Source organism: Podarcis muralis, chromosome 17, assembly GCF_964188315.1.
Source record: "Podarcis muralis chromosome 17, rPodMur119.hap1.1, whole genome shotgun sequence".
In the NCBI taxonomy this organism is placed as follows: Eukaryota; Metazoa; Chordata; class Lepidosauria; order Squamata; family Lacertidae; genus Podarcis; species Podarcis muralis.
In genome coordinates, this window is record NC_135671.1 from 20,448,829 (window position 1) to 20,476,627 (window position 27,799).

The 27,799-nt window shown below is 42.5% G+C and overlaps 1 protein-coding gene across 27 annotated transcripts in view; it reads left to right on the plus strand.

The window, feature by feature from the left end:
- Window positions 1-27,799, plus strand: part of PTPRD (protein tyrosine phosphatase receptor type D) — a 1,167,048-nt gene that overhangs the window by 566,247 nt on the left and 573,002 nt on the right. For all 27 annotated transcript variants that reach the window (XM_077921375.1, XM_077921383.1, XM_077921379.1 and 24 more), the window contains one exon: window positions 17,599-17,621. The gene's annotated coding sequence lies outside the window, so the exon portion shown is untranslated. The remainder of the gene's footprint in view (window positions 1-17,598; window positions 17,622-27,799) is intronic.

Below are 27,799 nucleotides of genomic sequence, written 5' to 3' on the forward strand. Positions count from 1 at the left end.
AATTGTAAGTTTGCTAGGATCTGGATTTGTTCCAGCTTCCAGTTTTGTTTATTGTTCCTTCTCACCATAGGCTTGGCTGAAGAAAGGCTGCCAGGAAATATTCTAAAAGGCCGAATTCTATGGCCCCCTCCTTGCATTGTTTCCTTGAAGCACTGCAGCGGACTAGGTGACTCTTGCAGTCCCATTCAAATCTACAGTACTATGATTCTAAGGGGTAAAGTGTGTTAGAAAGTGTTTTCAAGATCACATCTCTAGCCCTGATCATGGCTATGAATCCTAGCCACATGGACCTCGATAAGGGTAGGTTTCCTCAGATCCTGTCGAAGTGAATGTGTGAAGGCTTTCCTGGCTTAGAAGTCCAGAAGATGCATGGGCAGTAGAGGTGGGACCAGAATGTACCATGTGATAACAGGGGTAGGGCTATAGGCACAGTCCTTCAGCTCCTTTCTTCATGCTTTGTGAGTAATAATGCATTAAGGGGATTCATATCTGTTTCCACCCTATTCTTGTGATCACAGTATTTTTTTAACCTGCATTTTTAAATTGCTCCAAGTTGAATGTGATTAAGAAATTGTTTATCATATTGTTTATTATAAAATCATTTCCATATTAACCAGAAGGTTTCAGCAAACACGCCACCCCATTTGCACTAATCATTTCCCTGCATCTGAATCCTCCATTCTCCTTATATTCCAAACGGCAGAGGATCTTAAAAGTAATAATTTCTCCTTGAGTATGACTTCACTTGACTTGTATTTCACCCAATGAGATAGAAATTCTGGATAGATAAAGAAAATACTGTATATTTGAACATCTTGATGAAAAAGTCAAAGAATTTCAGTTGACACAAATCAAGATGTGACTTTAGAAAGCTGCGGGTGGGATGAAATGGTATTTTATTAAAGATGATTTTCGCTGCATTTGAAAGTCAAAGAAACACCGTTCCTTGTCAAAAGTTTCTAGAATGCTGTGTGTCTGGGTAGGCCTCCTCACTTTCATTCCCTGGCTTACATCATATTGTGACAAAGAGTGGTGCACTGAGGAAGAGAAAAAAATGGAATTATTGACAGCAAAGTGCAGCCTGATTTTAATTACTTTTCCCCTGAGATATTTTTTTTAATCCACTACTCATTCTATCATTGTTTCTTATTGATCAAGATTGGAGATGCCTGAAGACATGGCTTCTTTTACAAATGACTTGGGGTGATATTTTATTCGTATTTATTCAATTCATTAGTCTTTTTTGCCACAGCAACTCAAAGTGACTTACCATATTTTATGCAAACTCAATTGTTATTGTTATTTAGTCATGTCCGACTCTTCATGACCCCATGGACCAAAGCACGCCAGGCACTCCTGTCTTTCACTTCCTTCCTCAGCTTGGTCAAACTCGTGTTGGTAGCTTTGAGAACACTGTCCAACCATCTCGTCCTCTGTCGTCCCCTTCTCCTTGTGCCTTCCATCTTTCCCAACATCAGAGTCTTTTCCAGGGAGTCTTCTCTTCTCATGAGGTGGCCAAAGTATTGGAGCCTCAGCTTCACGATCTGTCCTTCCAGTGAGCACTCAGGGCTGATTTCCTTCAGAATGGATAGGTTTGATCTTCTTGCAGTCCATGGGACTCTCAAGAGTCTCCTCCAGCACCATAATTCAAAAGAATCAATTCTTCGGCGATCAGCCTTCTTGATGGTCCAACTCTCACTTCCATACATCACCACTGGGAAAACCACAGCTTTAATATGCAAACACATACATACATTAAAGCAAGCATTTTTTAAAAAAATATCTAAAAGACCATTCTGGGTTTTTTTTATTTAAAAAAACTAAATTAAAATGTCCCATCCATGCAAAAAGGGCACAGATAATTTAAAGCCAATGGCTGATGAAAAGCAAATGCTTTTGCGTGGTGCCTAACAATATGTAGTGATGGTGCCAGATTACTTTCCCTGGGGAGAGCATTCCACAAATGGGGAGCTACCATTGAATAGGGTCATTCTTTTGTTGCTATCCTCTAAACCTTGGAGGGGCACAGGAAGAAGGGTCTCAGATGATGATAGCAGAGTCCCAGTTGGTTCAAATACGGAGAGGCGGTCCTTGAATTGCAGTCACATGCACTGAAGTCTCATTGAGTTCAATGTGAAGTACTGCTATAAGCTTACACAATTAGACACCCGTTTAAGATGTATCTGATTTTCAGTGCAATCCTAAACATGTCTACTTTAGAAGTTGGTGGGTATAGGATTGCTGCCTAAATCCTGCCGATATTTACTTATATTAAAAGGACTGAAATCCAAATTGCTTGTTGTTTTTTAATTTAATTCATACAGAAGGCAATAAAAGACAGCTCAACAAGATATGCAGATGTAAGAAAGTTCCTTGATATCTAGGCCACCACCACACCTCTCTATTCAGTTGTAAACTAACCCATATTTTCAGAGAGCAACTTGTTTGTTCAGCCATGCATTATGCATGCTAGATCCTGTTATACAGACCTTCTGTATGCTTGACTTACTTTTAAAATTAAGACTCCAGGGAAATGGAAACATAGTACATACATAGCACAGTGCCATCTTGTGCACTCTGATTATGTGTCCTAAAAAATATAAAAGAAGCTGGGGGTTTGTATTTATCTGAATTTTGTCTCTAAATAAAGTAGATTAGTTTAGATGAGCTGTGAATATCTGAGTGAAAGTTCTGACAAGTTTGTTATCTGATGGGCTTTTTTATTTTTATTTTTTGGCTTCCTGTCACAGTGCTTATGAAACTGATTTACAGGAAGTCGGTCTGTTGTTGCATCTGTTGTAGGTATTGGAACCTTGTGACCTTCAATATGTTTTTTGGACTACAACTTCCATCATCCCTGACCATTGGCCATACTTGCTAGGGCTGATGGGAGCTGTAGTCTCCTGGTCCAGTATTGACTATAATGACTGTAACAAACTCTCCAAGGTGCTGCCAGCTATGTAGAATACTCGGTTAGATTGACCAGTGGTCTGGCGCTGTATGTGACCAGATCATATGTTCCTTTGTGGGCTGCAAAAATACTTTCTCACTATGACTGTGTAGATAGCCACCCCAAGCCCATTGTTTCATTCAGATAGTACAGCACAGGTTTAGAGAGCTTTAATAACTACCCCCAAAAGAGGAGCCAATAGCTTAGAGCCTTAGAAAGAAAAAGTCAAAATCCTACATTGTACATTAAGTAAGCAGTGATGCCGATGCAATTTAGAGACAGGTTGGGACTAGGGCCACACACACTGCTTCTGTGTGTATAAAAACAAATTACAACGTGAACTATACATAAAGAATAAAATTCAAGAGAGATACCAGCTGAGATATTTTTTAAAAAACTCCACTGAAAGGACAATAAAGAAGGCACTTTTCTGCAACACATTTGCCATTGATTTTCTCACCTCTCTCTGATTCTCCATCTGATGTTCATTTCCCTTTTCCGTACCTGTGAGACCAGGGTCACTCAGCTGTCCCTAAATATGTGTGTGTGCTGAGTTTGCCTTTCTGGAAATTTCTAGACAGAAATTTCTTTTGACTATATTTATTGGGGGATGTGTGTGGAGTATATTTTCACGCTCCCACAAGATTTAAATGGGCTGTGTTCTCCCATTTGCACGAATTTTCAACAATGACCAGGATGGAATGGATGGGAGGGAATAATGGACAAAGGTAGGAGCAGAAGAGAAGCAGGTGAGAGAATGAAGACAAAGGATAAGCTGCTTCTCCTCGGAGCATACAGGCAGAGTCTCCATATCAACATGGGATTTGTGTGTGCAACATTTTCCCCATTCTCATAAATTGTGACAGGCAAATCTGTTCATAGCATTGCAGATTGAAGTGAGGCAATTCTTGCCCCTCTTACCTTGCTCCTCAGATGATTTCAGGTCAAATGCTGCTATCCAAATTTGCATTGCATCTGCTTCAGCTTTGACACCTAGCTCTATTAAAGAAGACAAGTCCAAGAACCAATACTTACACTACTGGATGGGATGGATTCCAACCAATGCGTCCACTATAAGAGCAAAATGGACTTCAGGGAAATCGTTGTCAAAGTACTTTTCTTAGATATATGTTTTCATTAGAAAAGATGTATCCAGTGATCATAACACTTTACTGTGTGTTTTTCTTTCATCTTGCTCAACATAAATTGTAGCCTAAGTATCCAAAGTTGTTAAAGATCAACTGAGCTGGGCATAACGTTATATAAAGAGCAACAGATTTACATGAGTACAAAACTGTGTGGACTAGCTGGTCTTTATTGTTGTTGTTCTTATACTCCACATAAATTTATACAACTTGCATAATGAATGATGCAGGGATGAACCCATTCCTTCTTTCATATTATTCAGGATACCGACGCAGAATACAAATTCAGGTCCATTAAAATAATGGAATCTCGGTTCCTGCAGCCATTTAAATGTTTGGGGAAAGTAAAGTCTTGCTTCTTTCTTTTTCCCCCAGTATACAATAAATTTCATTATGAAAATTGTCATATCTTTCTCCTGCACATGTTAGTATCGCCACCATTTCCCAAACAGAAAATAGATTGTAAAATGGAGCAAACTGTGGAGAAAACAACGCTCTTAAATTATTTTTTTTCATATATTTGAGGGGAGAGTATTGTGCTAATTTGTGTGTGTGTGTGTATGTGTTTGTGTGTCAGGAAAACTTGAAGCTTTCCATATATTCCATTTTGTAGTGCCTGTCCGCTTGTTGAAGCTTTTAGATAATTTCATTTCCAAAGGTGGATGGGTCTTTAGGAGCTCACAGAGTCTAGCAAAAAGTTGAACCAGGACATACTTCAGGCATTCTGCTGCTCCTTGCTGGAGGGTTTTGCTGGAGAAACGAATGAGGTGCATAGCAGCCACTTGTGAAGTAAATGACTATCCACCCTGTAAAGCTATTTCAAGCAGTCGATCTCTCCCAACAATTCATTTGGGAACGAGTTTGCTTCATCCCAAGAAAGAAAGGAAGAACGACTTCTTCCCAACAGGATGCGGTGAGGGACTCGGCACATGGCCTTGAGTGGCCAATAGGCTTGCAGGAGCAAGCTGCATATAAAATGACCACTCTCTGCATCAAATAGGGGCGCCTTTTGCATGGTCGCGCGCAGCCCGCCCCGGATCCCAGTGTGACTCCTGGTATTTTGGGCTGGCTTCATCCTCCCCAGGCTGGATACCTGAAGGTCTCCACCTACCTTAGCCAATCACCCAATCCCGCCTGGGGAGGCATTGCCAGGGGATTGGCCAGGTAAGGGGAGGGACCGTCCTGTCCACACAACAGAAGGTGGATCTTACCTGCGAAGCGGCAGTCGGCTCCAGAGCTTATAAACTGCAGCCTCTCCCCTTAATGTTTTGTTCCGCAGCTTCTTTGGGATTGTGCCCTTTGAGGCTTGTGGGCTTTCCAGTAGCCATACAGGGCTGAGTAGGAATTTTTGGAGTACATCTTGATTGTCAACACACACACACCTTTTCTCCTTCTTTTTGCAAATGCCACACCGCTGTTAATTTGATTGGCTTATGATGGCATGGGTTGCTATTTGGCAGTTTGGCTTCTTTGTGGCTGGCAGGTGAAGTAGTATGTGGTCAGTACTGTGAGACTTGTTGGGTAGAGACCATTTCATAGACCACCTCTTATTGTCAGCTGCTTGGTTTGAAGTACACAGGGCCTAGAAGGTGTCACCTGCTAACTGCTGGACAGCAGGGGTGGCTGGCAACTGCCAAGTAACACACCGGTGGCTTTTCCTTCTGGGAGGATGGCTATTTGCCTCAAATTATGCCAGCCTGGGTGACAGAATTTCCCCTTAGCTGTAAGCAGGAGATGTGCTAACTGCCTGTATAGGTTTTTTCCTACCAGTACTTGTGTTTGGGATTGACACAGGTTTTCCATTAAGGTTCGTATAGTTAAAGCTATGGTTTCCCCAGTAGTGATGTATGAAAGTGAGAGCTGGACCATAAAGAAGGCTGATCGCTGAAGAATTGATGCTTTTGAATTATGGTGCTGAAGGAGACTCTTGAGAGTCCCATGGACTGCAAGAAGATCATACCTCTCCATTCTGAAGGAAATCAGCCCTGAGTGCTCACTGGAAGGACAGATCGTGAAGCTGAGGCTCCAATACTTTGGCCACCTCATGAGAAGAGAAGACTCCCTGGAAAAGAACCTGAAGTTGGGAAAGATTGAGGGCACAAGGAGGAGGGGACAACAGTGGACGAGATGGTTGGACAGTGTTCTCGAAGCTACCAGTATGAGTTTGACCAAACTGTGGGAGGCAGTGGAAGACAGGAGTGCCTGGCGTGCTTTGGTCCATGGGGTCACAAAGAGTCGGACACGACTAAACAACTAAACAACAACAACTTGTGTTTGGGATTGACACTGGTTTTCCTTACTATATTTTAATAAAAAATTACTTTTTACAAATATTCGTTGGTGAACCTTCATTCTCTCATAGTGTTCCAAAAGTTGTTTAAGAAATCTTGATTTGCGGCTGTCTCATGGTGGAATGAATACTAATGCCGCAATATAAGAGACATAGAGTGTGTTCCCATATTTATTTATTTTAGTTATTCATAATCCACTTTTCAAGCTAATTTTCAAAAGTAGCTGCATGGTTATTGGATCCTCTGTACTATAGGAAACTGAAAAACCATCCGTGAGCTAATGGAGGACATGAGTAATAGTCAAATCACAGTATTCACAGCACTGCTTCCCTGCTAATACTTAAAAAGACTTATTATGAGCATTCCATATGACAAGGAACAATAACATGAAACCAATGAAAATTAGGAGCTTGCCTGGACAAGCAGTCCAGGCAGATAATACAATAAAAAGTGAAGAAGCATTGTTATCTCTGTAAATAATAGCATTTTTGAGGTAATTATTGCCCTAATGATTCACGTTACTTTGATATTAAGGGCTCTTTGAGGGAGAGTTTAGTTTAACAAACATAACAAATTATGAATAAATAACAATTTACAGATGTCTAAATACAAAGACTCTTTATCAGAAAATGACAGAAAATCATGGTAGAAGGAGGATAAAGATGCATAGCTGGATATTTAGGCAGAAAAAGAAATGCAATGAAAGAATTTTCATAGTCACCACTGGATAAAGTCACTAATTTTGCCTAAACCTATTTTGTTGTTGTTGCGACTTTGACATTTCCAGCAGTGAAAAACACCTAGAAAACTTTGAGGAAAGCACATATAATGCTTCAAAGGGGCTAAATAAATGTGTATTGTGTGGGGGTTTTTAATAGCACCTACCTCAGCTGCCACCAGCTTTTCTTAAAGCAAAAAAAATAAAAAAATAAAAATGAGCCTCCAACTTGAGCAAAAAATAAAAATGTAAGTGAAGTGAAAAGAGTGAGAGTCTGAACAAGGCTAGTGACATTTCACAGATGGTGCCAAATTAGGTGAAAACCTCAAGTTAAGAGCACATAGAACAATTTGTGAAATAAATGACATGTAGCAGGGAAAAAATATTTATTCAGCACTACCTTATAGAATTGGCTAAGTCAGAACCAAACCACTGGAGCAAAACATCACTGAAATATATACCAGACAACTGGTCCAGGAGGATGCCACAACACCTGAGAAAGCCCAGCAGGGTAGCACACTCATTGTCCTTGATTATCCATTAGGTAACAAAGGCCCTTTACATGCCACTTTTATAGGGACGCAGGTGGCACTGTAGTCTAAACCACTGAGCCTCTTGGACTTGCTGATCAGAAGGTCGGCGGTTCAAATCCGCACGACGGAGTGAGCTCCCATTCTCTGTCCCAGCTCCTGACAACCTAGCAGTTCGAAAGCACACCAGTGCAAGTAGATAAATAGGTACCACTGCAGCGAGAAAGTAAAAGGCAATTCCGTGAGCTCTAATTTCCGTCACAGTGTTCCGTTGCGCCAGAAGCAGTATAGTCATGCTGGCCACATGACCCAGAAAGCTGTCTGTGGACAAATGCCAGCTCCCTCGGCCTAAAAGCGAGATGAGCACCACAACCCCATAGTCGCCTTTGACTGGACTTAACCGTCCAGAGGTCTTTTACCTTTACCTTTTACAGGCCACTTTCAAAGCCAGGCAAAAACAGATCGAAACAAATTGAGGTAAGTAGAGTTCACTAAGAATGTCTGGCATTGCACTTGAGCCCTTGAGCACCTTCAGAAGTAGGAGCAGTGATTTAACTGAATAGGAGGCCTGTAAAACTATTGTTGGATCCTAACTTGACTTCCACTGGTGAGACCACCCTGCGAGTGGACTTTTCTGCCCATAGGACACTTCCACAAGTGGAAAGGTGGAGATGACCTTAACTTGATCCCCCCTGCCCAATGCAGCCCCTTGTGCCTCTCAAAAATCTGTTCTGGAAGCCTTCAGCAGCAGCGTAGGGTAGAAGAGAAGAAGAAGAAGAGGAGTTTGGATTTGATATCCCACTTTATCACTACCCTAAGGGAGTCTCAAAGTGGCTAACATTCTCCTTTCCCTTCCTCCCCCACAACAAACACTCTGTGAGGTGAGTGGGGCTGAGAGACTTCAGAGAAGTGTGACTGGCCCAAGGTCACCCAGCAGCTGCATGTGGAGGAGCGGGGAAGTGAACCCGGTTCACCAGATTACGAGTCCACCGCCCTTAACCACTACACCACACTGGTAGGGTAGAGGGCTGCAGTGAAAGGAGGAAAGCAGTAAAAATGACCCATTTGACAGCAGAGTCTTCCATAAGATGTTAGGGCTGTCTGTAAAAAGGATCCCTTCTGTTTGTTGACACCTAGTTACAATCCAAACCAGTGTCCTTATTCATGGTTGCATACTTCATTTTTAGGAAAAGGTACAGTATCTCACTGCTGTGCAGTCTTGTTTTCTTAATCATTTTAGGCCAAGAAAATTCACAGTGCATGCCTATTTCTCCCCCACCCCCTTCCTCCTCACTGTTAGGAATAAAATGTGGTCAATTTCAAAGCACTTTTTAAATCTTCCGTATGAAATACCTATTTATAGATAAATGTCTGGGAATAATGTCGCATGCTGTTTCCAACACACAACTTTTAGTAAAGCACTCAATATTATTTAATGTTAGGAGGTGTCCTGGAGTTAACCTTGCAAATTATGCAAATACTAGTTTTATTTTTACTGCTTCGGTTTTAAATATTAAGAACCATTTATTATTTATTTACAATGCAAAGCATTCTGATTTTTTTTAAAATAGAGGCTGCGAGTACATAAATACCACCCAGTGTGTAGTTTTAAACATGATTTATCAAAGAATATGAAATTGGCTTTTCTTCTTTTGCTCAGTAGCAGTAATTAACACAGCGTGATTCATTGCCTGCAAAAAAAAAAAAAATGTGATTCAAATAAATTCAAGTTATAAAACAAATTCAAGACGAAAAACAATTCTTTCATCCATAGAATAAATTACGTTTGAATTCCTAGTTTTAAAAAAATATCAGTTTTGTAAGTCTTTTAATCACTTGTACTTACATTACAGTTTTATTGGGGCTAAAGCGTGTAAAATGAAAGTGTATAAACAGTTCCAATGGTACATAAGGAATGACATTGCAGCATACATGGAAATGTGTACATGCCTTCCTTCTCCTAAGGAAAAAAGTGAATGTAGAAAGCTACGTTTCTACTGTATTTTTTACATTGGATAATGATGCATTGGACAACGGTTCTCTTCCATCCTACTTATGAGATTAAGAGGTGCGCAGGTGTCGAGATGTAAACATACACACACACACACATGCACACAAACCACTCACCAAATGTGCATGGTTTAAACTTACTCAACTAACTTATTCAACTTACCCTATGAAAAAACACAATTCTCTAATTAATTAACAAACTCCATGGTAGATGCTTGGACAAAACCTCTCACTTTTTCCTGAGATCTGGTACTGTAAGTGTATTTGATTTTTTGCACATACAGTGGTACCTCAGGTTAAGAACTTAATTCGTTCCGGAGGTCCGTTCTTAACCTGAAACTGTTCTTAACCTGAAGCACCACTTTATCTAATGGGGCCTCCCGCTGCTGCTGCTGCGCCACCACCGCACGATTTCTGTTCTCATCCTGAAGCAAAGTTCTTAACCCGAGGTACTATTTCTGGGTTAGCAGAGTCTGTAACCTGAAGGGTCTGTAACCCGAGGTTGTTGTTGTTGTTTAGTCGTTTAGTTGTGTCCGACTCTTCGTGACCCCATGGACCAGAGCACGCCAGGCACCTCTGTCCTCCACTACCTCCCGCAGTTTGGTCAAATAACCTGAGGTACCACTGTACAAAGCTATGAGTGAAAAAGATACTGAGAAAAGAAAGGAGAAGGTTTCTGCTAGGAGACTTCCTATCTCCCCTTCCCTGTCTCCACTTCCCCTGGCTCCTCCTCTACCTCATCTCCTGCTACTTAAAAAAGAAGTTTTGCTGGTAAAAGTTAAAAAAGGTAAAGGACCCCTGGAGGGTTAAGTCCAGTCAAAAGTGACTATGGGCTATGGGGTTGTGGCGCTCATCTTGCTTTCAGGCTGAGGGAGCTGGCATTTGTCCACAGACAGCTTTACGCATCATGTGGCCAGCAGGACTAAACCGCTTCTGGCGCAATGGGACACCGTGACGGAAACCAGACTGCACGGAAACAACATTTACCTTCCAGTCACAGTGGTACCTATTTATCTACTTGCACTGGCGTGCTTTTGCATTGCTAGGTTGGCAGGGCCTGAGACAAAGCAACGGGAGCTCACTCCATCATGGGGATTCGAACTACTGACCTTCTGATCAGCAAGCCCAAGAGGCTCATTGGTTTAGACCATAGCAGCACTACCAGTAATGGCCTCAGGAGAGGCATTTGGGCATTTTGGGTGTGGTGGCCCAGAAGACAGTGTGCTTCCTCTGCTTTTATATGACAGTAAAACATTCTGGGTGGTATTTGACAAATACTCAGAGTAGACCTAATGTGATTAATGCACCTTGCATCTTAAGAAAAAGTGCACATTTGCTATCTGAATCCCGATATACAGGTGGATTGTTTGGTCAATAAAACCTTTAATGTTAAGGCTGTAGGTGGTTTATTGCAGAATTTCCAAATATATGCACATATAAGAAATACCGTATTGACCTGAATATAAGCCTCCCCAAATTCCAACCTTGAAAAGTTAAGGTGCGGCTTATGTTCGCGACCTTACAGTATGTGGCCAGAAGCGCAGCAAAGCAGTGCCCGCCCCATGCGTAGTCCCCCGTCCAGTAGCAGAGCAACATGCTGCGGCCCCCGGAGTGAAGAACAGGCGGGGGTGTGGCTGGCACGCATCCCGAGGGTGTGGCACATCACCCATGGGGACGTGGTGCACATCACATGGGGGTGTGGTGCACGTCCCGGGGGCGTGGTGCATCACCCATGGGGGCATGGCGTGTGTCCTGGGGTTGCGCATCCCGGGGGCGGCTGCGATGGCTCCCTTTCCCCAAATGGCACCTGGTGTGGCTCACTCCCACACCCCCACCCCTTCGTACGCCAGTGGCCCCATCTTCTCCTGCCGGGAGAGGGAGAGAGTGAGGAAGAGGAAAGGCCGTCGACAACGCAGTATGGCTCCACCCCCACCCCACCCCAGTACGCAGCCAGGAGCAGTGAGGAAGGGAGTGGCTTATGTTCGGGTGTTTTCCCCCCTCCCCCCTCCAATTTTAAAGATGCGGCTTATATTTGTGTGCGGCTTATATTCAGGCTAATATGGTACTACCAAACAGTTGTAAGAACTCCTGAAGCTTCATAGAATTGATTATGAAAGGGAGGACTGGAAGAAGGGAAATCTCCACTTTCCATTTTCTGTCGTGTCCTGCCAATGAATGAGAGAATGGAAGGTGGAATGTTTGAGGAAGCTGGGGTGAAGGGGATGGTTTGGAGGGTTGAAGGATGGTGGAGACAGGACATTTTCTAGATTTTCTTCTTTTCCCTGGGAAACTTGAGGACAGGGGAGCCCTGGGGCATATGTCCAGCTTCAGTCAAAGATCCTTTTCACTTGATCCTTTTAAGTGCTCCTTTAAGATAGCTGGGATTGAGTCTGGAACTGCCTGCTGCTGAGCTATGATAAATCACTGCATGCTCATTTCAGCTTTAAATGCTAGATTCCCCATTCCAAATGAATTTCTAATTTCCAGAATAGCTCCATCTGGAAATGCTGTTTATTTCCTCTCGCTGAGTAGCAGGATAGAACGGGTTTCTAGGAGCAAACAGTTACATTTGGAGGAGCTTTCCTACGTTTGTAATTAGATGCTTATCCACAGTACCAATCTTCATTAGAAGCCCTGGATAATCTTTTATGTATGACCCTTTGCGGCGTCACCTCTGATACCCTCCAACAAGCACCATCTCTTGTTATTTTATTAATTCAGTGCATAACAGTTCGGTATGGCAATTCATACACATTTTTATGCAAACATGGTTAAGATTTCTGAGTACACTTTTTTAGGTAGATATATTTTTGTTTACGTCCACGTAGAAGTAACACAGGTACTCTGAAGCGGCTATTTCAGCATCCTACAGAGAGACCCTTGAAAATATCTCTCCGTAAATGGAGTGCTTGAATGTGAATGAAATTTAGGGGCTGATTACAACAATGTCTACATCTAGTTCAAAAATATAAATTGAGCTAGGTATAAAACAAGGACATTTTCAGATGAGGGTTTTTATATATATATAAAAACGAAAAAACGAAAGCAAACATGCACTTTATGTTTCTGTACAGCCAGTGTTTTGGGTGTGTGTTCACTTCTACCCATCTTGTAAAGTGGTATAGAAGCATGATTTGATCATGTAATTGTATCCTGAGAAATAAATAGCAAATAGCATTCCAATATCTTGGTCTTCCAGTGAGATAATATTGTACAGTATTTGTATTTTCCAACCCCCTCTCTCAAGTGGAAACTTTGGAAGTAGCTGACAGTTCATGAGATTGATTTAAATATATAAGGCAGTTTTTTCACACAACACATAGTAAGTATATTGTTGTGTTTTTGTTGTTTTCCTGCAAACAGTAATGCAAATGAAAAGTCAGTGTTTTGACGTTTTTATAATTGTAAATGGGGGAAAAATAGGTTCTTGGTTCAAGCTGGTATACGTTCATACTTGAAATGCAGACTCTTGTCCTAGATAAATATACATGCCATTCATTAGAATATGTCACTTTTTCTTAGAAACAAGATGGCTGATGCACAATCCTTCTACTGTGGTAGCTGTTCTCTATGTCTTTTCCTTTTCCTGCCTTTTAGAAGTCATTTATGTGAAAAGACTAGAGCCAGGCAATTGATGAATTCATAGTTAAAGCAAATGGCTAATGTTCCACTATAAATCTTAAAACATGTCTACCTCACCTTAACTGCTCATGCTAATCACTATAAAGATATTTTTATACCATATTTTAACACCTTTCAGAGCATCCCTGATTCCTCAATCTGTCAGGTGCTTTATGATTCCCACTTGCGCAATAAAAGACAATGTAAAACTTTATTTCAACTGATGTCAGTATCCTTCTGATTCACCTCTCCAGGTTCTAGAGGGAAATTAGGCAACAGAGAAAGCTATTTCTGATTTAAAATGTCACAGGGACTATATTTTTAAGCCACCACACCATTTCTTCAACACAAACCCAATGGCATGAATTCCAAAGAGTGTTATCCTAGAATCATAGTATCTTAGAGTTGGAAGGAACCCAAAGGTCATCTAGTCCAACCCCCTGCAATTCAGGAATCTCAGCCAAAGCATCCATGACAGATGGCTATCCAACCTCTGTTTAAAAACCTACAAGGAAGGAGAGTCCACAACCTCCCAAGGGAGACTGTTCCACTGTCAAACATCTCCTTCATAAAGTTTTCCCATATGTTTAGTCGGAATCTCCTTTCTTATAACTTGAAGCTCTTTGGTTTGAATCCTACCCTTCACCCAATAGCATTTCTCCATCTTCTCCATGCAGAGCACCTACCACTTGCCTGTTCTTCTCCCTCTTGCTTTGAACATAGCCAAAGAAACCTTTTAGAAATTATTTTTAACCTCTCTTGCAGGACCTGAGTGTTAGAATTCCTGCTCCATGATTGCAGTCATGGGATTGTTGTCTTTCACATGACGGTATATGTTTTGACTCTACAGAGTGGGATGTGACGGAGACAGGATGTTTGTGTTACTGTGTTTCGTGAAGTGGGACTATTGTCCTTTGTTCTTTTTCTCTTTGCTGTCTGATGCTAGAGAGAGAGGGAGCCATGTTGCAGTGCTCTGTGTGTGTTTATATGTAAATAAAGTAGATTAGCCCAAACGCTGAGTTGCTGAGGTCTGTCAGGCATGATGTGCAAACTCTGCGGATCCCTAAGTGTGCCGGTGTTGGTTGGCATCGGTCCCTGTGATGTTCGGGCTGAAGAAAGCTTTTGAAGCTCCTGAACGATCGACCAGGAGGGAGGGAACATGCCATTCGGGCATGTGTCTCTGCCAGGGTCCTACTTGAGTGTAGGCTGAACTCCTGACACTGAGCTCATTCTAAACTTTAGCCCACCTGACATTCACTCTGCAACTGTTAGCTACTTATGTATACTCTTTTTGGGGGGATGTCTCCTTTCTTCCATTTCTTATGCATGCCCTTCTTAAATCTCAGCTCACCCGTAAGCTCCTTATGAAGCCACACCAGTTTCCTTAGATGCCTCCCACTTTTCTTTCCTGTTGGCTCACCCATTTTGGTCTCTACAGCAACAGCAGGCACTGTAACTCTCCAATGATTTGACTTCACTCCCAAAGGCACACTCTTGTATTGTCGCCTGAAACAGATGGATGTCTTCCATATGCTACACCTGCACTCTGTAGATGGAGGGATTGCAGGGCATTCCTATCCTATGGTAGCCCGGCTTCCCCCATAAGGGCAGCAATGGATTCAAAGACAACAACAACACCATTCTCTGTGTCTTTTTGTTGTGTCCCAGCTGTATTGGAGTTCTGCCACTCCTTCTCCTTCTTGCTGCTAACTGACTCCAAGGACCTTCCCCTAGGCTATTTCATTCAAAACTGAAACCCTAAACCTGAGAGCCAGTGTGGTGTAGTGGTTAAGAGCATTAGACTCGTAATCTGGTGAACTGGGTTCGCATCTCCGCTCCGCCACATGCAGCTGCTGGGTGACCTTGGACTAGTCACATTTCTCTGAAGTCTCTCAGCCTCACTCACCTCACAGAGCATTTGTTGTGGGGGAGGAAGGGAAAGGAGATTGTTAGCCGCTTTGAGATTCCTTAAGGGGAGTCCAAACTCCTCCTCCTCCTCCTCTACTACTACTTCTTCTTCTCTTCTTCTTCTTCTTCTTCTTCTTCTCCTTCTCCTTCTCCTTCTTCTTCCCCCTGGATAGTTCAGTTGCTTAGAATGTGATGCTGACAACGCCAAGGTTGCAAGTTTGATTCCCATATGGGACACCTACATATTCCTGCATTGCAAGGGGTGGACTAGATGATCCTCTGGGTCCCTTCCAACTCTACAATTATATGAGTCTATGTATAAACCCAGCAAAGAAGGGGCCCCACTCCCTTTTGCCTGGCAGTCTTGATCTCTGATGGTTCCCTTGATGGGCCATCAGTGGCCTTTGTCCCTTACTAATGGCCCAAACTGCTAGCTTCGCTGAACTAGCTTGGCTCCTTAGCACAACTGGATTCATGGAGTTTCCATGTTTGGCAAAGTTTAATCAAACCTTGGTTAATTGTAACTTTTACTAAATCATAACATATTTAGAAGGCTCTTGCCCGCCCCGATAACATCATAAATATATTTTATCTTGTCTTCAGATGAAATAAATGTGCAGAAAAGAGCTTATTCTGCCTATTTTTATTGGTCTTTCAACCCAACCCCCCAAAAGAAGAAAAAAAATATTGTTTTCCTCAAGTTACGGAAAATCATTCTGACATGATTTCACCTCAAGTTTAATTGAGTCAGTGAGTGGATATAATGAAGCATTTTGTTAGTGGTCTCCAGTGGAGGTGTTAATAGGAAGGAAAGTAATTTTCACCTTATTTATATGTTGTATAAATATAAAGCGATCTTTCTGCCGAAAGCTCAATTTTCTTCATACTATTTCAGTAAAGGTTGCAGGCCTTATTCAAGAAATATGATCTTTTATTGCAAATTACAGTACAAAGTTGTATTTCTAGAAGCAATAAACAAAACTACTGATTCATGGTAGAATAATAATGCAAACAAAAAGTGATCCAGATGCCATATTAGTCACACATTTGAGAACCTTAAATAGCCATTTTCTAATGGCAAAGGCTTATTAGCCAACTCACTCTGTTGCAGCTTCTCAATTAAAATATGGCAAATTAGTGTTTGAGAACAATTATGTTTTGTTTCATAGAACTCTGAATAATAAAAATGGACTACAATCGTACCTTGGTTGTCAAACGCTCTGGAACTCGGAAGTTTTGGGTCCTGAACACCACAAACCCAGAAGTGAGTGTTCCGGTTTGCAAACATTCATTGGAACCCGAACGTCCGACATGGCTTCTGCAGCTTCCGACTGAGTGCAGGAAGCTCCTGCAGCCAATCAGAAGCTGTGCCTTGGTTTGTGAACGTTTTTGGAAGTCAAACAGACTTCCGGAACGGATTCCGTTCAACAACCAAGGTACGACTGTATATCCATTTAATGGCAAGCAGTGCGATCCTAACCATGCAAATTCAGAAGTAAGTCCTATTGAATTCAATGGACTTATTCCAAAGTAAGTGAGGTTATTATTGCAGACTTATGCCTTTATGAGATATAAAGTGTGGTATTCAATAAAGCACTTCTGCTAGTGCAAGGATTTCCATGGATCATAGATCCTCCTCTCCTCTCCTCTCCTCTCCCCTCTCTGCATCCCCCTGAATCTACTCTGGAAGGTTGCAGGAACACCCAAAACAGATTTAGAGGGCATTGGGGACATGGAAAGGATGTTCCACTGCACAGCCAAATGTCCTTACTGTAGCTGGACTACTTTGTTGAATACCACTCAAATTAATTAAAAATAAATAAATCATGGTGTGCTGTTCTTACCTATTATCTGGTTAATAAAGTTCATTTTCTGTGACTTCAGAGAATGACTGGAACTAAGTGCCTTCTGTAGGCCAGTGTACTAAACCTACATCTAATTGTTTCCAGTCCATGGTCTTTAGGTGAAAGTGCTTGAGCTGAAGATGATATTGTTCCGTTTCTGCTACCAGGCCAGCAAGAGTTACTGCATTTATATCCTAATCTGACTCTCTAACCACTGCCCCACACTGAGATTGCCTTCTTTGACCAAGCAAAGGGTAGAAGGCTGCAGGCTTCCTATTTTCCACTATGGCACAAAATGATTCTTGTATCCATGTGTGGCCACCAGTATACACCAACGGGCAGGAAGTGGACTTTTTATGGCACATGGCAAACTCTCTGGGCACGGTGCACATGGTAGGCATGGATTAAAAGAATTTTTTTAAAAAAAATTGTTGGATTAAAGTTGGATAGTTGACAAAGGATCTTTGCCTGATTGGTTTTTTTATGCGCAATATCAAATCAGGGTGTTAGCCTTTTATAAAATAACCAGTGAATATAATGCAATAAAATAAAATTACAATTCTCTTTCTGTTTCTCAACAGGAGCTGCGGTTCACAAGGTTGAGGTAAGATGCTAATCTTAATAAAAATAAATGAAGTGTTTGATTAGAACGGAACACAAAAGCATACAAGCCTTGTCTCAGGCTTGGTGGTTGAGCTGCGTGATGAAATTAAATATGGCTGTTTGGAAGATTACAGATGATCTCTTGTTCCCTACTTTATTGTTTTGCTAAGTTGATACGCCATTACTTAAGCATTGTCTTGGACTGCATAAACTCAGTGCTTATTTGTAAATCAGAGTGGAAGTGAGTGTGAATTTACACTCCTCACCTCTGACCTTGAACTTTCATAACTGGATTTGGGCAGGTGGAAGGGAATGATTTTCAATCATATGACTGCCTCACCCATGGCAGCCATTTTTATTTTTTTTTAAATGAAAAGCCATGGGTGCAAGTGAATGTGGAAACTAAGCTATAGCAATGTCTATGCAGGCCTGTTGATGGAGCATGAAAACCTTATTGACTATGGCTTCACATAATGAGATGGCCATAGGAATGGGCTATCATTAGAGAGTGGATCATCCATATATTCAAAGAGGACAGATCCATTTCAGACTGCAACAGCAGAACATTTCATTTTGTAATTCCTTTACATTTCAGCCATGAAAAAGAAAAGTTGCATGTCAATGACAAAGTCTGTGCTTATTTTTCTATGTGCAGGGAGCATTTTATGTGTGGAAACTGTCAAACATGTGGTGCCCAATCTGTAATATGGTATGACAGTCGGGGAACTCTGGATAAACCCAGAACTAAGTGAGAATGTGAAGCACAGTTCTGAAATTTAAAGCAAAAGTAGTAGAGTAGATAGCAAGAGAGAATTTTTTTGCAACCTCATAAGAGAATTAGGTATAAATTTCCTTAGAAGAGAAGGGGGCAACTCTTTTGATGTTTTGAATATAAAATTACAAAATGATAAGAAGAGACTCTGGAGAGAAAAAAACCCCCATCAAATTCAAATGCCTCCCCCCCCCAAAAAAAAAAATCTGACTTTCACCACAAAATTCTTCAGGCAGTCCCTGCCTATGAAATAAGCAGATGTGCATGGCAATTCTATAGATGACAACTCAGAAGAAAGCCCTGTTGATTTCATCAGAGCTTACTTCCAGGTAAGAGAGTACAGGATTCCAGCCTTAATCATCTATAAGTACATTTCTAACACCTCATAATATGTACTGGGTGTGTAGGTTCATAATCTTTTCATCGTGGACGTATGATATACTGCATAATCTAATAAGCTTTATTGCTGAGGGTGAACCTGGTTACTGGGAGGGGAAAAACATTTACCTGAAGAGTGTGAGATTTGCTAAAATCTAATGTATCTGTGTCACAAAGATGACTTATTTCTTTCTATAATGCCTATATTGGATAAACATTTTCCCTCCATTTTCAGAGATTTCAATCTCAATTTTCAGAGAAGCACAGGGCACTGTGAAGTTTATACATCCCAATCTTTTCATAGCCTAGGGATATTCCTATCTATTAGATCAGTTTCTTTTCCCCCCTGAAACTCAATAAATTCTTCCACTCCGATCGTGATGTGACTGTTTCCCTCTATATGAAATAAATGAGCCACGAAAATAGTCTATATCCTATACAGTGGGTCACACTTTCAACCCAAATCATACATCTGCATTTTTGGCAACAGAGCAGCTTACTAAGTCATAATGCTAGTGATACTCTTGTGTGGTGAGTTTTGTATATTAGAGAAATATTCTATTTGTATGCTGTATGCAGCTCTGTAGAACAGATATTATTATTATTATTATTATTATTATTATTATTATTATTATTATTATTATTAAATACCCTGCCCAACTGGCTGGGTTTCCCTAGCCACTCTTGGCAGCTCATAGAACATACTAAAACATCAAACATAAAAAGTTCCCAATAGAGGGCTGCCTTTAGATATATTCTAAAAGTCAGATAGTTGTTTATTTCCTTGACATCTGATGGGAAGGAGTTCCACAGGGTGGGTGCCACTGCGGAGAAGGCCCTCTGCCTAGTTCCTTGTAACTTCACTTCTCACAGCGAGGGGACCACTAGAAGGCCCTCAGAGCTATATCTCAGTGTCTGGGCTGAACGATGGGGGTAGAGACTCTCCTTCAGGTATACAGGACAGGTATACAGGATGGTCTGATTCCCAGACCATCCGTGGGCCGGATTGAGAAGGCGATTGGGGTGTGAAACACATAGCAGTCAAGTACAGGATTCCTAGATTGGACATGCTAGTGGATGCTTTGTACCAGCCAGGAGAAAACATCCTGTTTCCTCCTGAGCTGGAACAAACTTCCTCTGCATGTAACTAGAGGCAGGCGTGGTCTAATCTAGCAAGGCAGGGAGCACACTGCTCTCTCTCTTTTTCAGATCTTCCCCTTTTTGTTTTTCTATGAGTCAGCAGAAATGACTGCTTGTTTGCATTCACTTGGGAACTAACTCCCTTATGAGATAGTTCCACATATGTATATACTTTTGTAACGTAAGTCTGCCTTCAGGGATCTAACTGTGAACTGAATGAATGTGAGTAAACTACTTTTATACTGACTTCAATCACATTGTCGCATTTATTCTTTTTAAGAGGGACAAGTGGGGATCTTACCAGGAATCCTATATTAAGAGGCTAAAACTAGCCTGCAACAAGCAAACTGCTGCTCGTTTAAAGGGGAATGGTTAAACTCTGCCAAGATATAGAACTTGCTAACACAAGTCAGGAAGGATATCATTAAGCAACATATCCTCTCCTGCCTCCCTGAACATTCCCACAGTGAACCCCTCCATTGTAGGCTCCGGTTGTATATATGGCTCCATATATCAAAAAGACACCACAGTCTTTGTTGTGCCTCATTCTGAGGAAACCGAACCCCTGAACCCCTGGAATTGTGCACTTCTCGGAGATTGGACTGGCATGCAACAGAGGATTAATTGGATTGGGCCCTTAATTTCTAATGGGGAAATAATCCGTACTGACAAAACCATCTCTATGTGAATTGCTTTTTTTTTTTTTTAGCACATGAACTCCTTATCCCTAACCTTTTGAATACAATGAAAATCGTTTTACTATATTTAGTAAAAAAAAAATAGCACAACAGGTTCATCTCCACCACCTCCTTCCCCCAGCCCATAATGTACCTTTAATGTTATCATCCTCGCAAATCCACCGGCAGACTGTCTGGTCAGGTGTATAACTGGAAAAGGTCAAGGCAAAATATCAGCATACTTAACAAATGGATTTGCGTGCAGTGTTCGTAGGAATCCTTCCAGTTGCATGGCAACCATCTTTGTAATTACTATTTGCAACTCCATTTTTAATAGTTTGATTACTATTTTCTCCATTATATTGTTGCATATAATGAATTTAAATTCATCCCTCTCACTTTCTTCTTCTTCTTTACAACAATAAATGCAGGCTAGTATCAGGTCAACTAGCATTAAACTTAGCTTCCAAAAACAGATGAGTAATGCCTAGATAGCACATTATACAGATTTTGAGGTTCTAATGTTAGAAGTAGAAACATACGGTAAGCAGCTACTTGTCCTGACTCAGACCATTGTTCCATCTAGCTCAGTACTGTCTGAATACTACCGAGTGGCAGTGGCTCTCCAGGATTCCAGAGGGGATCTTTTCTAGCGCTACCTGGATTGACAGGGATTGAATCTGGAACCTTCTGCATGCAAAGCAAATGCTCTAACATTGAGCTATGGCCCTCCCAATGTATGTAACCTTATATATCAAAATGGATAGGAGATGGAATGGCAGAGAGGGATAAAAGTGACAAGGGAAATCATAAGCCCATGCTTGATAATAAGGGGTGGTAAATTAGCAGTATGGCACACATTGCCATCCCTTTCAGTAACTTTCAAACAGGGGTGCCAACTTGAATAAAATATGGGGGGGGGGCAGGTAAGCCCCACCTCGCATAATCAATCTCAGACATGGTGTATGCACGCCATTTCAATGGCAACACCTTTGAACTTTGAGGGGCCCCAGCCCCCTCAAATATTTTATTAGGGTGTCCGAAGGGACCTTGGCCCATAGAAGTTGGCTCCTATGCCTTCGGACAAAAATTTAATAAACATTGATTCAGAAGCACACTGGTAATTGAGCTAAATAAAGGTTTGTGGCTTTGCCATTAAAATGGAAGGGGGTATATTGGGCCACAGAATACTTTTGAGTTGAAAAGGTTTAAGAACTGCCTTAGATTGCATTTAATTCTCACTTGCATGAACCTTCCTGTGCATTCCTTAGTATACACTGAGATTCACCGCAGCATGTTGAGTGAAAAGCACCCAATTCTTGGCTATAGGCATTCCATAATTCTGCAAACTAGAAAAGATTTGCATGTTTCTTACATATGTTACACTATTTTGAATAATAATAATAATAATAATAATAATAATAATAATAATAATAGATGGGTTGAAGCACTTTACTGGGGGAAATGTATTTTGTGAACTAGCTATAGAATGCACAGTCGCATTCACAGGCTGTGCGCAGTTGCCAAGACCCGTGTGGAACAGAGGAGGAGGAATGCCTGTCTCTGTCTGTGGTGGTGAATAAGGTGGAACTAATTCTAGTTTTGTTCCCATTATCCTCCCTGTCAGAGGCACCAAATTGCTAGGGAAATTGAGGGGAGCTGACATTGCACACATGACGCACAGTGTCGCATCATGACTTCAGATGGAGCTAGGGGGCGGAGCCACACATGGCAGTTGCCCTGCTTCAATGGCTGGTGGCTCCTTCTCTTTGGCCCTTAGTCTCCTCCTCTTCCTCTTCCTGCTTTCACAACCGGCCAAGGGTTGCTTCCCCCCCTTTCCCCTCCATGGCAAGAGGAGGAGGAGAAGGAGCTGGCCACTGAAGCTGTGCTTGGCCTCCTCCACCCACTGACTTTTTGAACATTGGGGTGCAGCCTCCAAAAAAATTATTGTGGGACCCCTAAAGTCCTGGGCCCCTAGGAGTTGGCACCCCTGCTCTTTACTGAGTTGTGCAAGGGCAGCACTGAGGCTGTATGCACACAATGGGTATAGAGCAACCACCCGCAAAGAATCCTGGGAAGTCTGGCATACCTTTGCAGAGCTATGATTCCTATCATAGGGTTACCAGACGTCCCCGGTTCCCGGGGACAGTCCCCGGATTTGCAAATCTGTCCCCAGACAAATTCCGTCCCTGGAATGTCCCCAGATTTGCAAATCTTTCCCCAGGAAATGTGTCAGTGGCAGCCTTGGCAGCCCAGAGCCAGCCTGGTAGCGCAGTTGGCTCTGGTTGGCTTCGGGAGCTGCCTGCTGCCACTGCCACTGCTGAAGGGGAACTAGGGACATCTGGTGGTACAGATCTCCTGCCCCCTCCCCCCTTTGTTTTGACAGATCGGGGGAGGCTCGGGAGTCACAAATGGGTGGGCGCTGCCCAGGAGGGGTGCAAGGCACGTGATTTCTCTGCCAGGCAAGGTGCAAAGCCCTTCTTTTGTACCCTGTGAAACATAAATGTGCAGAGTTTTTTTAAAAAACAACAGCTGCCCACCCGTGACTCCCATGTCTCCCCCAATCAGTCAAAACAAAGGAGGAAGGGGGCAGGAGATCGGGAGAGGCTCGGGAGTCATGGGTGGGTGGCACTTCGTTGCCCAGTTTTAAAAAAACCTCTGTGCATTTATGTTTCACAGGATGCGAAAGAAGGGCTTTGCACCTTTGTACAATATGCATGTGTGCTTGGGCCCAGGGTCGTTTGCCTCACCATCCCCACTACCGACTCCCTGTTGCTACTCAGCTTCAAAAAAAAAAAAAAGTGTCCCCAGATTCATTGAAAAAAATCTGGTAACCATATCCTATCGTCCTTAACAAACTACACTTCCCAGGATTCTTTGGGTCAAAATGTGCTTTAGTAAAGGTAAAGGGACCCCTGACCACATTAGGTCCAGTTGTGACCGACTCTGGGGTTGATCTCACTTTACTGGCTGAGGGAGCCGGCGTACAGCTTCTGGGTTATGTGGCCAGCATGACTAAGCTGCTTCTGGCGAACCAGAGCAGCGCACGGAAACGCCGTTTACCTTCCTGCCGGAGCAGTACCTATTTATCTACTTGCACTTTCACGTGCTTTTGAACTGCTAGGTTGGCAGGAGCAGGGACCGAGCAACGGGAGCTCACCCCGTCGCGAGGATTCGAACCACTGACCTTCTGATCAGCAAGTCCTAGGTTCTGTGGTTTAACCCACAGCGCCACCCGCACCCCTTCCAAAATGTGCTTTTCATATGCCTTAAATGTATGATGTGTACGGAGCCTGAGACTAAGGAGGAGGCAGCTGACATGCAGTGCCACAGCCTGGACTGCAAACAGGCTAAGGTTGGTGGGGAACGTGCCACATTTGCCCTCATGGTCCGGCCTTCGCTGCTTGGATCTTGGAAGTTTGTTTTCTAAAAGGTTTCTATAAAACTATAAACGGATATCATCTGCTCGGTAATACTGAGATTTCTGTTTCCAGAAACCATCTGCTTTCTCTGCTCTTAAATTAAACATTTACCATATTTTTGAAAGGTATATAGTCTCGAGTCTCTGTGTGCTAAATACTCTTTAATTTTTAAACATGTTTAAAAATATAGCCCAGTCCATTACAGTTACAGTTTCTACATTTAAACTGAAAAGTAACAGCTGGTATATGTTTCATTCCCTTCCTTTTCCCTTAATATATTTGCAACACTAATATATATTTCCCCCCTTTCCCCCCTCAGAAATAGATATACAAGGTTTGATGGGTCGGCAGTGTGTGTGTGTGTGTGTGTGTGTGTGTGAACATGATACAGATGACATTTTGCATGGATATCCCAGGCCACAATATACTTTGGCTTTCCAGTACTGGATATATAATGAAAAAAGGGTGAAAACTAGGTCGTATTCCTGACCTGTGAAAGGAACTGTAAAAGTTACGTTTGATAGATTTGGTGTGATAGCGTTCGTATCACAGCATAGCTCTTGCTGTATATGTTTGCATGTGTGTGACCATAATTCAGTGGTAAAGGTAAAGGGATCCCTGACCGTTAGGTCCAGTCGTGGACGACTCTGGTGTTGCGGTGTTTGTTAGTATTTGTTAGTGGGGGGGGGGGGGGAATGAGCTCCTGCAATGTTCATCTGGGTGTTGCGTGTGACATCAATGATGGTCGTTCGCGACCCCCAAGTGTGGTGTCTGAGCTAGGAATGTGTCAGTGGTTCCTCCTCTTTTTCCTGCTGCATAGCGGAAGCAGCCCTCTGCCTGTGTCACTGGCAGAAGGAAGGGCAGGAGCTGCCACCAACCAGGGATGCTGAGTTGCCACGCAACGCCTGGATGTCGCACATGTCTGAGCAACACACGAGGTCGCGCGCAACATCAGCCACACACCCCCACCTGAGTGTAGAGGTAACGCTCCGCTTTGCGAAGGCAAACCTTGCACCAGACGTGCAACAGTATGTCAAGGAGCGTTATGCCTGCTTTCCCTGACCTTTTGCCTTCTTGGCTAGCAAACAGGGTTTCCCCCCTGACCTTTTGTCCTTTCACAATTTGTTTGCTTGACATATCGCTTGGCTGGAGCATGGCGGGGAACACAGATGTAATCAAGTATCAGGGGGGAACATTCGAGGGAAGCACCTGCTGACACGTGTATTTGCTAACGCTGGAAATGTGCGTAGATGGAAATACGTTAAGTTCAGGGTGGTTTTACTACTGTTTCCAATTGTTGACTTCTGCTAATAAAAGGAGCCTCTGCAGAGCTGGCCGGCAGCTTGCTTGGAGGATGCTCGCCACCGTGTTTCTGCACAGCTCACCTGCATTACCAACTCCTGTCTCATGCCTTCACTTCACCTGAGTTTGCTATTCAAGGAAACAAGTGGGACTTTCTTCCAAATGTTGCAGTTTATTCTCCCTCTACTCTTCAGAGTAGGTTTCAGGGTTCCAGCTCTCTCTGCACTCCGATAAGGCTTTTCCACCACAAACCCCAGTTTCTTGATTTCTTTTCCAGCAGACAATCCACATTCCTTATTGGGCTGGGGTTTGTAGGTAGGGGTGCCCCTGGGCTTTTAAGAAAGGCTGGTTGTTGTTTTTTTGGTTTTTTTTTTAGTACTTTCTGTAAGCACCAGGGTTTCCCTGAGCTGGTTCATCACCTTTGCTTGGTCTCATTTTTGATCCGGTCCTGCCAACACTCACTGCCTGCTTTTGCTATTGGAGGAAGTGATTATATGAACTGTATTTAATGCCCTTTGCTGGGGTTTTTTTCCACAGCTCCTCCTCCAGTTCACCGAGTACCATGTTGCCTAGCATCTTTGGCAAACCCAAAGGGGTTTTATTGGCACAGCTCTTCATGAAGAACCAGTGTGTGACACTTTCACAGGTGGTGGAGTAGAACAGGAAATGCCTTCACTTTCTGGCAGAGGGAACCTACCACCTCCTCCTTCAAAGATAAACATCTTGCTTCATTATCACTTTCATTCTAACACATTTATCTGAACTGAATTAATAAGTACCTACCCCAGGTTTCCTGCACTGACTGCTTACAAGTTTGTAGAAGCTAATATTCAAGGACATTAAAGGAAAAATAAAAGAAATGAGGTCTTTGCAAGTAGGAGATACTTTACCGTTTGGTCCCATAAAATAAAATAAACATTGTAAAAAAAATAAAAATGAAGCCTATAAACCTTGGGAAGACGGATAAGTTGACATATTGTTCTGCATATCTCTGTTTAATAATATTATATTTCATTTCCCATGCTAAGAAAACAGCCATTACCCAAAGCAGCCATTCGTAAACAGCCATTGTGAACAGATTGCATCCTTGTTGGTGGTATGATAATTGAAATAAGTTTACCAGTCTTTTATGAGAAAATACCAGATGTATAAAATACCTATTAATCAACTCACTCGCTTTTGCAGACATCAGCTTCAGTACCGATGGCTATTAAAGAATAAATGGGATAAGAGCAAAAAGAAAAGAAAGGAAAGGGGAGAAATTCAGAAAATTAGCCAAGCAGTTCAACCATGTGGCATGTTGCTTGAAGAGAGAACGGGGGAGGGGAATGCACTGTGTTCTCAGATCATTTCTTCTGAGCCAAGCTTACAGGTCGTCATGTTCATCAATTCAGCATTTGTTTGGTTTTCATAATTGCAGGAGTACATTAACCATTCCTTTGTGGACAATGATATAAAGCATGAGGCTGCCAGCCCACCACCTCTTAGCTGCATTCCCTCCACCTTCCCACTGCTAATCACATTTTCATTGAATTCTCCTCTATCTGTGAGAAGAGGCTGCAGGGGCACTATCTGTTAATCTTGGACCCCTGGAATAAACATCAAATTGTTGTTATTTTCTTTTTACTGCTAAACTAGATGGAAACTGAAGAAAGCAATGGGGACAGCTCAGTAAGCGTATACGCTGATAGAGTTTTATTGACAGCAAACTGTATGTGGGGCAGTGAGCACACATACACATCATACTTTTTAAATGTCAACAAATACCTAGGTGGTGCTGTGAAGGAGACTATTGCTGAGGGATCCAAAGGAGACCTGAGCCACAGAAATGTGTAAATCTCCCCTTCAAGAATCTCATAGAGCTGTCTTGCTTAAGGGGACTGTGGTTTGGATTTAGGCTGATTAAAGACCTGCTGGTGCATCCTTGCAGGGGCGAAACTGGGCTTTATTTCATGTGGGTCAAAGACCTGGTTTGCCCTCCCCCATGCATTTGCGCGCGCGCACACACACACACACACACACACACACACACACGGAGACTCAATGGCATCCCTCTGGATACTTCACCCAGGGCAAATAAGAAGAAGAAAAAGAAGAAGTAGTGTTTGGATTTGATATCCCGCTTTATCACTACCCTAAGGAGTCTCAAAGCGGCTAACAACCTCCATTCCCTTTCTCCCCCACAACAAACACTCTGTGAGGTAAGTAAGGTCACCCAGCATCTGCATGTGGAGGAGCAGAGATGCGAACCCAGTTCACCAGGTTATGAGACTACTGCTCTTAAGCACTACACCACACTGGGCTAGCTAACCCAGCTAGCTCCCCGCCCCCGGTAGATACAGCACTGCACTCTTACTGTACTCCATCAGCTTATCCGGATTGCTAGGAGCTGGGACATGGAAGAGTAAGATTTAGGTTTAGAAGGTAGCAAACAGTGTGATGAAAAAAATAAACCTGAAGAAATGAATAACACCATATTTTGCAGAGC